Here is a 15,272-nt window from a genome sequence, read left to right on the forward strand (position 1 = left end):
TCTGCAATAGGCTAACAAGCAATCATACCACACATAAAAGCATCCAAAGCCTGATCAATTTTCAATATGAACCCACCAGAAAAAATATGAATAGCTAATAGGCAGAGGAGAGGTGAAGTGTATCATTGTGCATGAAAGAAGTATTTGCATTCCTTATTTTATTCTTATTTATTCTTTTTTTTTTTGCACTGACTCTCTTGCACAGGATCGATGTACACGCACTGGACTCTAACCACACACCCACACATAACCACACACCCACACATAACCACACACCCACACATAACCACACACCCACACATAGCCACACACCCACACATAGCCACACACCCACACATAACCACACACAGCCACACACCCACACATAGCCACACACCCACACATAGCCACACACCCACACATAGCCACACACCCACACATAACCACACACAGCCACACACCCACACATAGCCACACACCCACACATAGCCACACACCCACAACATAGCCACACACCCACACATGCTACACTGACACTCCAACACACACACACACGGACACACACAAAACACACACATGCATATTGACGACTCCACACACACACACACACACACACACACACACACACACACACACACACACAAAACACACATATAAATATTGACGACTCCACACACACACACACACACACACACACACACACACACACACACACACACACACACACACACACACACACATTCCATCACACACGCTGCTGCTACTCTCTGTTTATTATCTATGCATAGTCACTTTACCCTTACCTACATGTACAGTTTAAGTCAGAAGTTTACATACACTTTAGCCAAATACATTTAAACAATTCCTGACATTTAATCCTAGAAAAAATTCCCTGTCTTAGGTCAGTTTGGATCACCACTTTATTTTAAGAATGTGAAATGTCAGAATAATAGTAGAGAATGATTTATTTCAGCTTTTATTTCTTTCATCACATTCCCAGTGGGTCAGAAGTTTACATACACTCAATTAGTATTTGTTAGCATTGCCTTTAATTGTTTAACTTGGGTCAAACGATTCAGGTAGCCTTCCACAACTTCCCACAATATGTTGGGTGAATTTTGGCCCATTCCTCCTGACAGAGCTGGTGTAACTGAGTCAGGTTTGTAGGCCTCCTTGCTCGCACACGCTTTTTCAGTTCTCCCCACAAATTTTCTATAGGATTGAGGCCAGGGCTTTGTGATGGCCACTCCAATACCTTGACTTTGTTGTCCTTAAGCCATTTTGCCACAACTTTGGAAGTATGCTTGGGGTCATTGTCCATTTGGAAGACCCATTTGCGACCAAGCTTTAACTTCCTGACTGATGTCTTGAGATATTGCTTCAATATATCCACATTATTTTCCTACCTCATGATGCCGTCTATTTTGTGAAGTGCACCAGTCCCTCCTGCAGCAAAGCACCCCCACAACATGATGCTGCCACCCCTGTGCTTCACGGTTGGGATGGTGTTCTTCAGCTTGCAAGCCTCCCCCTTTTTCCTCCAAACATAACGATGGTCATTATGGCCTAACAGTTCTATTTTTGTTTCATCAGACCAGAGGACATTTCTCCAGAAAGTACAATCTTTATCCCCATGTGCAGTTGCAAACCATAGTTTTGCTTTTTTATGGCGGATTTGGAGCATTGGCTTCTTCCTTGCTGAGCGGCCTTTCAGGTTATGTCGATATAGGTCTCGTTTTACTGTGGATATAGATGCTTTTGTACCTGTTTCCTCCAGCATCTTCACAAGGTCCTTTGCTGTTGTTCTGGGCTTGATTTGCACATTTCGCACCAAAGTACGTTCATCTCTAGGAGACAGAACGCGTCTCCTTCCTGAGCGGTATGACGGCTGCGTGGTCCCATGGTGTTTATACTTGCGTACTATTGTTTGTACAGATGAACGTGGTACCTTCAGGCATTTGGAAATTGCTCCCAAGGATGAAACAGACTTGTGGAAGTCTACAATTTTTTTTCTGAGGTCTTGGCTGATTTCTTTTGATTTTCCCATGATGTCAAGCAAAGAGGCACTGAGTTTGAAGGTTGGCCTTGAAATACATCCACAGGTACACCTCCAATTGACTCAAATTATGTCAATTAGCCTATCAGAAGCTTCTAAAGGCATGACATCATTTTCTGGAATTTTCACAGCTGTTTTAAGGCACAGTCATCTTAGTGTATATAAACTTCTGACCCACTGGAATTGTGATACAGTGAATTATTGTCACACCCTGACCTGAGAGAGACGGTTTATTTCTCTAGGTTGTTAGGTCAGGGTGTGGGGTGGGCATTCTATGGTTTATATTTCTTTGTGTTGAGCCGAGTATGGTTCCTAATCAGAGGCAGCTGTCTATCGTTGTCTCTGATTAGGAATCATACTTAGGCAGCCTTTCCCTACCTGTAGTTGTGGGATCTTATTTTTGTACTGCTCGTTGTAGCATGCAAGACGTGATGGTCGTTTGTCATTGTTTATGCTTTTGTTGAAGTGTTCTGAGTTAAAATAAATTCAAGATGAACACGTACCACGCTGCACCTTGGTCTACTCCTTTTGACGATCGTTACAATTATAAGTGAAATAATCTGTCTGTAAACAGTTGTTGGAAAAATGACTTGTGTCATGCACAAAGTAGATGTCCTAACCGACTTGCCAAAACTATAGTTTGTTAACAAGAAATTTGTGGAGTGGTTGAAAAACGAGTTTTAATGACTCCAACCTAAGTGTATGTAAACTTCCGACTTCCACTGTACATATTACCTCAATTACCTAAATTGACCCGTACCCTTACACATTGACTCGGTACTGGTACCCTTGTATATAGCCTCGTTATTGTTATTTTATTGTGTTACTATTTGTCCTTTAGTCTATTTAGCAAACTTTTTTTTTTACTCTGCATTGTTGGTTAAGGGCTAGTAAGTAAGCATTTCACCTGTTGTATTCGGCGCATGTGACAAATAGAATTAAATTTGATTTGAACAGTGAAGACATGAGACATGCAGCTCAAAAAGCTCCCCTATTAATCTTGTTTAGGGACAATACAGTTATCCTACCTAGACTAACCGACAGCACCACAATACAATGAATAATTGCGTTATTGTTTTCAAGTGAGTACAAAATTCTACTCTAGGCTGCAGTGAAAATGTAAGGTTTCCATCCAACCTTTTTATGGAGTAAAGTATCAAGGGTCTTATTATGGTGACATGATGATCGATGCATGGCTGCTGTTTGACAAATAAAAATTATCTCGCACTTTTGTCCATAATAATCTCTCCACAGTGGAGATGTCACACTACCCAGAAATCTAGCTGTCAAACAAGGAAATGGTTCCAATAATTTTAACACCCTTAATATTTCCCATAGGGGATTTAAGAAACACTAAAAATAAGGGCTTGCCCTGGCATGACGTTTTTATCACCAAGGTGACTGTGCCACAAAAGCATGCTTAAGTGACAAAGTCCAAATCCACGCTTATAAACACCTGGTCACCACAGTTATTGTTATTTGCGGTCGTAAACATTATTGTGAGTTAATTCTATGAGGGGGAAGGGTGTGCCATTTTTTTACAGTACAAGGGGAGGGTCATGTGAAAATATGTTTTAATGTTGGGGATGGGGGTGCATTTTTTTAAATGACACCTTCAGTTGAACCCCCCCAGTAAATTTTGAACTGTCAGTTAAAGGTTCAACTTCAGGACTGAAAATATCATCAAAACTTTTAAATTATACAGAGTTGGGGTTAAATGTAATGTTTATAAGTAGTAATTTAGTTGTTTGTTCATAAATATAATTTCAATACACTTCCTGAATGGGGTATGAATAGAAATGAAATCGATCTCCACGCTATTATATGAAAGTCACTCCCAGTGTCCAGCCCAGCCCCCGCAGTCTCTCTCTGGACCCAGTCCAGAGGATTACCATTCTCCTAGCAGTGGGATATTATACTGGCAGCACCATCATAGATTATAAAAAAATAAAAACAAGAGGCCCCCTGCAAAGACATGCTAAACTTGGGAATATCCTTTTTTTGCACTCTAGTGCAGTACAACTGTTTTTCACTGCATTACAACCACCTCTGAAAAAATACATGCATAATTTGACATATTCTATTATTTATACCAGCATTTCTTTTAAAAGTTTACAGAAATACTGTCATGTCGAAAGCTATTGTGTAGACTATATTTAAAGAAATACACTTCTAATAAAATATGTGTTATTGGAATGACTCAACAGAGTCTGCAAAACTTAAATGGGTCTCTTGTGCTGGGCAACGGGTTTAATACAGAGTACTGGTGACTCCTTACTCCACCCACTTCTTTCTCTTCAACGTAATACATGGTATTACCTTAGAGAAGGTCCAAGAACTCCTGAAGCAAGCTGTGTTCTATCTGGTATCATAACAGAAGAAACACAGTGGAAAAGTATGACATTTTCTTCAAAAAGACAAAAGTCATCTGTGCTCTGACAAATGCACAAAGAATGACTCATCGAGTTCTAAACAAAGGCAACCAAAACTCTTCCATCTCCACTTACTAAAGAGGATTATTAAGCCATGACAACAAGTGGTTCAAGGATAGAATAATTGACAGGTACAATGATCTTTTGAAGTCACATCTGAAGGAACAATTTGTTCTAATGTCCCTTGCATCTTTTGCAAGTCAGGAATTACAGTCTGTTTTGTGACAGCAAAGAGATTACACCAAATGTGCCTGGAATGGTGCACAATTGGTGGCTTTTGAGCATGTGATAGTGCCTGTGAACTTAAAGTCACATTGGACAGTTATAGCCATAGATATGCAACATATACTGTAGTTAGCAGCAGTAATTGCATTCCATTCCATTACAATGATGGATTCCTTAAGCCAATATGAAAGAGAATGAAAGGATAAACTACGTCCACTTCAGAAATACCTGGCATTACAGTATCTGGCAATGTATGGATTTGTGGTGGATGTGACACTAAACTATGAATTTCCTCATCGGTGTCCCTATTTTAGAAAACAGTCAGACGGTAGTGGTATTTATGTGTACTTGTTCTCTAAAGCAGTCTTATTAGAGGGCAATGTGGCTACACTTTGTCACAATGGAATGCGATGGTATGTTTTAATTGAGTTATCAGAGAGAAAATTACAACGTAATGCATTTTAAACTCTACAGAAAATGACTACTGACCTTGATAGATAATAAACACCTCTCTGTATTATGTATTATCTTCCAATCGTGTCTCTGTTATTGGTTTAGAAAACTTAGTTAATGGACCTTTAATGTATACTGCTGACCTTAATTGAAAAAGCAACACATAGAGGCCTATAACTTGTAAAGAATGTTCTCCATTGTTGTTCTGAAAGCTTGATCATACTGTGTACTGTTAGCCATGTAGCCTTGCTGTCTCTTGTAGTACATTTTAAACTCTACAAAAAGACCCTTTGCTGACCTTGATCCATAATCATGACAAAATAGCTTGTAAATAATCTTGCCTTTGTTATAATTGTTTTAAACTAGGTAATAGTCCTATGCTTTTGCTGTATACTGCTAACCTGAAGAATCTGCTAACCTGAAGAATCACAAATCGGCCTACAACTTGTAAATACATTTCTCCATTGCTGTTCAGAATTGTGATTGATTATACTGTCTTAACAGCCTGGTTAATATTCATTACATTTAACTTGTAAATAAATTAGATTTTGTTTTGATCAAAAAAAAGTTGACCTTTGTGTTTCTTTTTTTGTTCATTTTTTGTGTGAATTGATTTCAGAACCATGGACAGTACCAGACTAGTTAAAGCTGTGTTGCTGGGTATGTACATATGACACAATCCCCTTCAAAACTACGCATTTGGTTAGTAGAGACCCTACTGAGTCTTTTCCACTCCACTTTAGCTGAGACAGGTAGAAAAGTTCTCTCTCTACAGCCCAATATTCTCAACATACCAATGTCAACATTGTATTTTTTCATTATTGGAATATATATGTTTTTATTCATATTTTTTTCTCAAATTACTCATTGCGTTTTCTTGTTGTCACAATAGAAGTGTCCAGTGATTAAAATGTAATATCTTTTGAATGAGTTATCCACATAACAATATTTTGAAATGCGGCCTTTTAGTTTGAAGTTTCCTCATTACCATATGAAAGTGACATCATTGTTTGTGCTGCTGGCAGCTTTCTCGTGTCCAGATTATCAAAACCATTGACCACACTAGTTCGGTTGGGTCTTCATGGTTCGCTGTCTCTTTGTGTCTCGACATTTTTACCTGTCAACATGAGGGAAATCGTGCATATCCAAGCCGGCCAGTGCGGTAACCAGATTGGTGCCAAAGTAAGAACCTAAACATTCATCATCCTAATTATGAACTGCTGTTGTAGTCTAACTGTTGCAGTTTCATAGAATTTTTTTTAAATTGTCAGGTTGGATTTGATACATTAGATTAGGATATAGCGCGAGATGAGACCACTATGCTTTGAGCTTTTGTTTTATCACAGAAAGTGGTAGTGGCTTCCTTTTTAAACCTAATAATAAAACTTTACATCCTCAGTATTACAACTACAATGGTTTGGATAAATGATCAAAGCAGTTTATTGAATGACTGTCTATAATATAGTAAAGGCTTGTTTCAAATGAATCAGCACAACTGAAAACTACTACAAAGAATGGATAACCATCCAGTCACATTCACCCTATTAAGCTACCTTTTTATTTGGAGACTATTTAGGCCTATTGCAATATTATTTCATACAATACGCAGAGTGAATTGGGTGTGTGATAGCTACCATTTGTTAAAGTATTGTAACTCCACAATTAAGAACTCTGTGATAAATGTATGCGTTTGTACGTCTGTGTGAGCCAGTGTGTGGAATTGCTGTGTGCAATTGTCGAGGATTATCGGTTGTCATGAGAATTATGTTCTCAATGTTAACTTCAATGAAAATACTCTGTCTGCCACCCAGAATGTGTAAGATTCTGGTTGAATAACACAGACGGAGGCCCAGCTTACAAGAATCAGACGTGTTTATTCAGGAGGGCGCGCTCTGAAGTCCATTGTACAGAGACATCATTATATACCAGGCTCCGCACTTACGCACACACATACACACTAACATTAAGGCCCAGATCTCTTAACACTGTAGATCATTACCCAGCCGACATTTTCATTCCTCTGAGATTAGGGAAACCTCGAGGGGGACTCCCTCTCATATCTTAAACCCTCAGAGTTCAAGCTAGGGCAGGTCAACCACAGTTTAACAGTTCTTGGTGTTTACTTAAACACACAGAAACAAATTCTTCTCTTATCCTAGTCCAACCTCGTTATACTTATGTTTAACCCTTTAGTTACTCATTCTACATGCTATATAGACCATATCCCTAATAGTTAAGTCTCAGGGTAGAATTATTTAATCATTACATTCAAACATATAAATCCCTTATTATCACGGTTTAACCGGGTTCTCTGGCGTGTCTACGTCTCCAGATCGCGTTAAAGCTGCTCTCGCATTATTGTCTTAAATCAACCTATTCTTCACTTGTCAAGGTCTGTCAAACTGTGAAATGGTGACTTGCCCTTTTGCCTCGCATATGTGAGAAACTTGCGTTCAAGACATTTACATCTATTCATGTAGCCTGCTATGCGCAAGAGACAAGTTACATGTTTTCCTTCAGATACTGGGTCGATATATCGATTCGATTTATTCCAGCGGGCTGTGTAGACGCTGACAGAGCTTTCCACTGGTGTGTGAGAGGTGGTGCAGGAGAGCATTGAGAAGAGTGGGGGTGCATAATTTACAATGATGGGAAGAGAATAAAATACAATTTGAGAGGTCTGTCAGTTGTTTGGTCTTTTCCAAATTGGAGAGACAAAATGTTGACATTGCTTTGTTCTCGATGAGATCATCTTTTTGTTTTGTAGGGTGTGACTGGTTTGTGTTACTGGTCCATTTCCCATGTACAATAAGCCTTGACATCATCAGATAGAAGTACCCCAACCCCACCCAGTCTCTCATAGGCCTATGGGGTAAACTGTTTGACAGTCTTTCTGGTTGATAGCTCATATAGGCCTACAATGGAGGACATAATGGTCCAGTCAGACCAATCAAATCCATATTCTCTGTATCAGGGTGCCTAAGGTTGTCATGACTACCCCAGGTCCATGGTCATTATAGAGCCACAGAACCATGCCAAGGTCATTCCTTCCTCAGACATACAGTACAGCTCATCATTATCATGATGGCAGAGCCGTTTCCGGCTGCTAGAGTTCATTTTAATAATGTCCACTTAAAAGCAGGGCCGTACAGTAGCACTGCCCGCCTCATCCTAATCAATGTTTGTCTTCCCCTAACCAAATTAGGGGCGGATGGGGTGTGGGAGGGACATACAGACAGAGGAAACAGCTGACGTAACAGACGGTGAAGTCACTGGGTTCAACAGCGATTTAATCTGACACTACTGGAGGAAGAGAGACCGACAGAGATGAGAAGAAAGAGCGAGAGAGAGCGAGGGACAAGAAGGGGAGTGTGTAAGAAAGAGAGAGGTGCCCTATGAATAAAACATTTTCCTTTGGATTATGTCATGGCACGGTCTATTCTTTTCATTCAACTTTTCTTTAGACTGAGACAAGGAATCTCTTTTTGTCGGGAGACTTGGTCAAGAAGGCAGTTCCAATGTACAGATTGATGATACTATCAGGTCATACATATACATCATATGTCTCTGAGATCAATACAATTTCACATTCAATTGAAATCCACATTGAATGTACATTACCGTTCAAAAGTTTGGGGTCACTTAGAAATGTCCTTGTTTTTGAAAGACTGGCCTTCTTTAGACTAGTATCTGGAGCATCAGCATTTGTGGGTTCGATTGCAGGCTCAAAATGGCCAGAAACAAAGGACTTTCTTCTGAAACTCATCAGTCTATTCTTGTTCTGAGAAATGAAGGCTATTCCATGTGAGAAATTGCCAAGAAACTGAAGATCTCGTTCAGCGCTGTGTACTACTCCCTTCACAGAACATCGCAAACTGGCTCTAACCAGAATAGAAAGAGGAGTGGGAGGCCCCGGTGCACAACTGAGCAAGAGGACAAGTACATTAGAGTGTCTAGTTTGAGAAACAGACGCCTCACAAGTCCTCAACTGGCAGCTTCATTAAGCAAAACATTGCTTCTTTAATCAGAACAACAGTTTTCAGCTGTGCTAACATAATTGAAAAAGGGTTTTCTAATGATCAATTAGCCTTTTAAAATGATAAACTTGGATTAGCTAACACAATGTGCCATTGGAACACAGGAGTGATGGTTTCTGATAATAGGCTTCTGTACGCCTATGTAGATATTCCATTAAAAATCAGTAGTCATTTACAACATTAACAATGTTTACACTGTATTTCTGATCAATTTGATGTTATTTAAATGGGCAAAAAATGTGCTTTTCTTTTAAAAACAAGGACGTTTCTAAGTGACCCCACACTTTTGAACGGTAGTATAAGCTACTTCAATGGACAGTGAACCTCGCTGGTGTCTATGTAACTGTTAGTTTAGTAAAGCGTTAGTTAGAATAACATTACTGGTGGCCTGAAAGAGAGGACGCTACCCCCTCTAGGGTGTCATGGGTTGGATGGCCACCGGCCGGATCTGATTGACAGCCCAGTTGAAGGCATCTGTCCTATCTTTGGCTGTCCCTCACTCATCCTCTTTCTTTGACTCCCTCTCTCTCTCTCTCTCTCTCTCTCTCAGATTAAGGTCACTTGGTCATATTGCCTGTGCATACATGGTTTATCAAAACACTGATTGCTACTGTATATTGAGTCCATACAGTTGAGTACCCTCAAATCTCTCTTAACTACTGATCTGATATACAGACTGTTTATCCAGATTATCCCAAATCATCCCTTAATGCTGCTCTTTACAGAAAATTAGCAGAGGCACCAACATAAACAAATGTCTGAAACAAAAGGTCACACTCTCTCACACACACACACACACACACACACACACCCACACACACACACACACACACACACACACACACACACACACACACACACACACACACACACACACACACACACACACACGCAAGCATGCTCCTCAAGGGGTGAACTAGACACGATTACAGATCTAGAGATGATCAGCTTTCTCAATTAACTCTGACTGCCTGCAAATGGATTTAATTTTCATATTTGTCTATGAAAAGATCTGCGTGTCCTTTGTGTTCTCTCCCTCTCCTCACATGGCCTTTTAAACGCCTCCTCTGTTCCAATAACACTATTATAGCCATCTATCTCAGTCTATGAATATTTAAATAGATTTATCTCAAATTTTGTACACAGATTTATTTACATCCCTCTTCATGAGGATTTCTCCTTTGCCAAGATAATCCATCCACCTGACAGGTGTGGCATATCAAGAAGCTGACTAAACAGCATTGATCATTACACAGGTGCAACTTGTGCTGGGGACAATAAAAGGCCACTTTAAAATGTGTAGTTTTGTTACACAATGCCATGGATGTCTCAAGTTTTGAGGGAGCATGCTATTGGCATGCTGACTGCAGAAATGTCCACCAGAGCTGTTGCCAGATCATTTTAATTTCTCTACCATAAGCCGCCTCCAACGTCATTTTAGATCATTTGGCAGTACATCCAATGGGCCTCACAACCGCAGACCATGTGTATGGCGTCGTGTGGGTGAGTGGTTTGCAAGTGTCAATGATGGCAGTGGGGTTATGGTATGTGCAGGCATAAACTACGGACAACGAACACAATTGTATTTTATCGATGGCAATTTGAATGCACAAAAATCGTGTCACGAGATCCTGAAGCCCATTGCAAGACCCATTTTTTTTTTAAAGGTATCTGTGACCAACAAATGCATATCTGTATTCCCAGTCATGTGAAATCCATAGATTAGGGCCTAATGAATTCATTTCAATTGACTAATTTACTCCTATGAACTGTAACTCAGTAAAATCTATTCAATTGTTGCACGTTGAGTTTATATTTTTGTTCAGTACATGAAACATTGAATTTGGCCTTACTGCTATTAGCCCATAGACATGCATTGAATAACAGATCTATACATGTAAAAACAGATATTCAAACATGTATAAAGACAGTCAAACATTTAATAAAAGGGAGGTCTGTTTTGAAGTGTCTGTTCTATATCTGAGCGATATAAGAAAGCTCAGGGTTTTTTTTAATCATTAAATGTTTTTTTCATGCCCAGCACATGAGGGTCCTTGCTGGTGTGAGGCCTGAGTCAATTTCATCTTCTGTCAGCCAGTGTATTGACCACTCTATGGTGTTACATTCCGTGCTTGATTTGGGCCGGATTTGTCCAGTTTGTTGAAGTTCATTTGCCGCCAGTCTGTGCGTGACAGTAGGCTGTTTGAGACTGTGCAGATTGAAAATGCGCCAACCTGAATGCACATGATGCGCTGTTCCAAGTTGTTAAATGAGGGTTTGTAAGGTCATGGAAATTAGTTTAATCATTTTTGTTAATGTAATTCATGAAGGCACACTTTTAAATATGATCAGTCACTTAAAAATCAACATATCAGCCATTATCAGAATGACTCTTCTGTGCGTGTATGTGTGTGCCAGTGCGAGTGGGCCGTTGCTTGAGGAGAGAGAGCGCGACATTTCAGCAGCAGGTATTAAAAAAAATGACAGACAACAGATGAACTAAATGGCCAATTCAAAGCATCACTTGTAGCAGTTATCTTGCTAGTTAACTATAGCTAACTAAGCATTCATGTCGTTGTCAACTTTCCACCGGCAATAAATAAATGTGAACCGTCAAAAGCTGGGTATCCCTCTATTAAACAGCAGCCATGTCATTGCAACGTTTAAATATATTCTAAGAATGGCCTGATTGAAAAATAACTTGCTGTACACCGTGCTTCTTTCACATGCATTGCTTGCTGTTTGGGGTTTTAGGCTGGGTTTCTGTACAGCACTTTGAGATATCAGCTGATGTACGAAGGGCTATATAAATACATTTGATTTGATTTGATTTGTACATCGATCTCCCCTGAAACATGAATATTTGAGCATTATATATTAACATGTCTAGTTAGATACCTTGCTTTCAAGTAGCCTACCTTATCCATTTGATCCCTGATTCATTGAATGGGGGAATAATGTAATAAAGACAAAAGTATGTGGTTGTAATGTTGAAATATTTTATATCAAGGCTGGCAACCATCCTCCAGGATAGCTACTGCAGGCTTTTGTTCAAGCCCTGGTCTAACCATCTTGTAGCCTAAACATCAGCTGTTCAACAGGACCTTGATAGGCAGATTTGGGTGTTTCAGGGCTGGATCAAAAGCCAAGCCTTCATACCCAGGAGCTCTCCAGATGGAGGGTTGACCACATGTGGACATGTAACTAACAGTGCAGTCCTACTTTGTGGGGGTTAAGAGCCTTGATCAAGGACACAACAGCAGGAGATGGTAGGCCTACATGGGATCAGACACAGCAGCTTTCCAGTGTCAATAATGCATACTTTTTCATGTAGGCTATAATAATAGTCATGATCATTTGGTTAAAAGTCATGGAGAAGTCATCAAAAATAAGTATGAATAACAGTGAATAATCAGAGGTCTCTATAGCATTATGTAATTTGTGAATTTAGGTGAACATAATCTAATGGACCGTCTTGGATAAAGACAGCTCCTGCACTTCTTTTATCCCAAGTAAAGCACTGGTTACATTTGGTTTAGTGAGCCAAGAATTTCCTGTTGTTTTCATCATACTCCACAACAAGAGAGACTGATTTCAGACATATCGGCTCATGCTTCAGTCTTTGTTTGCTATGCATTCCTCTCTCTATAAAACGTTGCATTCCTCTCTATATAAAACGTGTGGCATATGACCCTAGGAAACTGATGTGCTGTCATCAATTTAGTGTCTGTAGTTCTGGGAGGTGATCAGCGATGAGCACGGGATCGACCCCACAGGCACCTACCATGGAGACGGTGAGCTGCAGTTGGACAGAATCAGTGTCTACTACAACGAGGCAACAGGTACCACACCCCAAAATCTATTGCCATGATCCTGACACATTTTAATATGTAGCATATTTAACCCAGTCTATATGGCAATGCTGGTGGAGAGTTGTTTTGGTAATGGTTTCCTACAGTATTCACCTGATGTCTTTTCCCTCCTCCCCTCTGTCTCTGTCTCTCATGGAGGTGGTAAATATGTGCCTAGGGCTGTCCTCGTGGACCTTGAGCCTGGCACCATGGACTCTGTGAGGTCCGGACCCTTTGGACAGATCTTCAGGCCATACAACTTTGTGTTTGGTAGGTGGACATACAACCTGTTTGTAGGTAATGGTTGGGGATGGATATAACAGAAAATGTTTCAGCTAGTGAGTGTTAAAAAGATATGTTAGAATTGGGCACCCAAGAGAACCCAGTAGAATGGGGGGGGGGCTATTGATTATCATAACTAGATTTGTTTCATATACAATACAAGTTAAATGTATTCTCCTTCCTATTACTCCCTTCTCCCCTTCCTTCAGGCCAGAGCGGTGCTGGTAACAACTGGGCAAAGGGCCACTACACAGAGGGAGCAGAGCTGGTGGACTCTGTCCTGGACGTAGTGAGGAAGGAGTCAGAAAACTGTGACTGCCTGCAGGGCTTCCAGCTCACTCATTCTCTGGGCGGAGGCACGGGGTCGGGCATGGGCACCCTGCTCATCAGCAAGATCAGAGAGGAGTACCCTGACCGCATCATGACCACCTTCAGCGTGGTGCCCTCACCCAAGGTACTGTCATGTCAGCCGTACTTGCAGTTCAGATCTCTGCGGCCAATTGTGCACTGATTTATCAGATAAACGTGTATTGTTCAAATGCGTTTAATATCTTACAGTAAAAAAATATATAGTGTGTATATTGAGTGTTTCTTCTTTGTACATAATTTTTCTAGTGCTTCAATGCAAATGTACTTAATGAGGCAGATAATATAAATTACTTGAATCTCTCTCTCTCTCTCTCTCTCTCTCTCTCTCTCTCTCTCTCTCTCTCTCTCTCTCTCTCTCTGTTTCTTTCCAGGTATCAGACACAGTGGTGGAGCCCTACAACGCCACCCTCTCTGTTCACCAGCTAGTGGAGAACACAGTTGAGACGTTCTGCATCGATAACGAGGCCCTCTATGACATCTGCTTCCGCACACTCAAACTGACCACGCCCACCTACGGTGACCTCAACCACCTGGTGTCAGCCACCATGAGCGGCGTCACCACCTGCCTGCGCTTCCCTGGCCAGCTCACCGCTGACCTCCGCAAACTGGCCGTCAACATGGTGCCCTTCCCCCGTCTGCACTTCTTCATGCCCGGCTTCGCCCCCCTCACCAGCAGGGGCAGCCAGCAGTACCGTGCCCGAGCTTACCCAGCAGGTGTTTGACGCAAAAAACATGAAGGCCGCCTGCGACCCTCGTCACGACCGCTACCTTACTGTGGCCGCAGTGTTCCAGGGCCAAATGTCCATGAAGGAGGTGGACGAGCAGATGCTTAATATCCAGAACAAGAACAGCAGCTACTTCGTGGAATGGATCCCCAACAACGTGAAGACCGCTGTCTGCGATATCCCACCCCGTGGTCTAAAAATGTCTGTCACCTTCATCGGCAACAGCACAGCCATCCAGGAGCTGTTCAAGCGTATCTCTGAGCAGTTCACTGCCATGTTCTGCCGCAAGGCCTTCTTGCACTGGTATACTGGAGAGGGTATGGACGAGATGGAGTTCACTGAGGCAGAGAGCAACATGAACGACCTGGTGTCTGAGTACCAGCAGTACCAGGACGCCACCGCTGAGGAAGAGGGAGAGTTCGAGGAGGAGGCTGAAGACGATGACGCTTAAAGACAGAGCTTTCAAGATGAAGATTGTATTCGAAGGGCCAAATGAAGCTGTGAAACCATATGGGAAAAAACCTCAAAGTAACTTAGAAGCAAGAAAAAGTTAAAGGGGTCCCAAAACCAATTTGGAGCATTTTTTTTATCTAATGGAAAGTATTAGAGAAAATTAGACACACCCCTTGTGACTGCGAATAAATGAACTAATGTTCATCTGTTGTCTTGTCCTCATTTGTCCTGTACCAATAGGCATACTGTTTGACTGACAGATGTTACAAGTTATCATTCCATCCACATTGTGAAATCTGAGATAGAAAGATATGTGTTTTTTGTTGAGTACTGTGAGTGCTTTGAGTCACAAAGTTTGATACACTAGGGAGGCTGTTGATGCATACCATCATCATGGGCCAGAGAGGAGG

At 41.1% G+C, this 15,272-nt stretch overlaps 1 pseudogene across 1 annotated transcript; it reads left to right on the forward strand.

Moving 5' to 3' along the window:
- Window positions 1-6,198: 6,198 nt before the first annotated feature.
- On the forward strand, window positions 6,199-15,066 carry LOC106579694 (tubulin beta-4B chain-like; annotated as a pseudogene). Its single transcript, XR_014380628.1, has 5 exons — window positions 6,199-6,327; window positions 12,916-13,024; window positions 13,193-13,303; window positions 13,525-13,769; window positions 14,056-15,066. The product of XR_014380628.1 is annotated as a tubulin beta-4B chain-like (transcript).
- The last annotated feature ends 206 nt before the right edge of the window (window positions 15,067-15,272 follow it).

The sequence above is a fragment of the Salmo salar genome, chromosome 02 (genome assembly GCF_965601325.2).
Source record: "Salmo salar chromosome 02, fSalSal1, whole genome shotgun sequence".
NCBI classification, from domain to species: domain Eukaryota; kingdom Metazoa; phylum Chordata; class Actinopteri; order Salmoniformes; family Salmonidae; genus Salmo; species Salmo salar.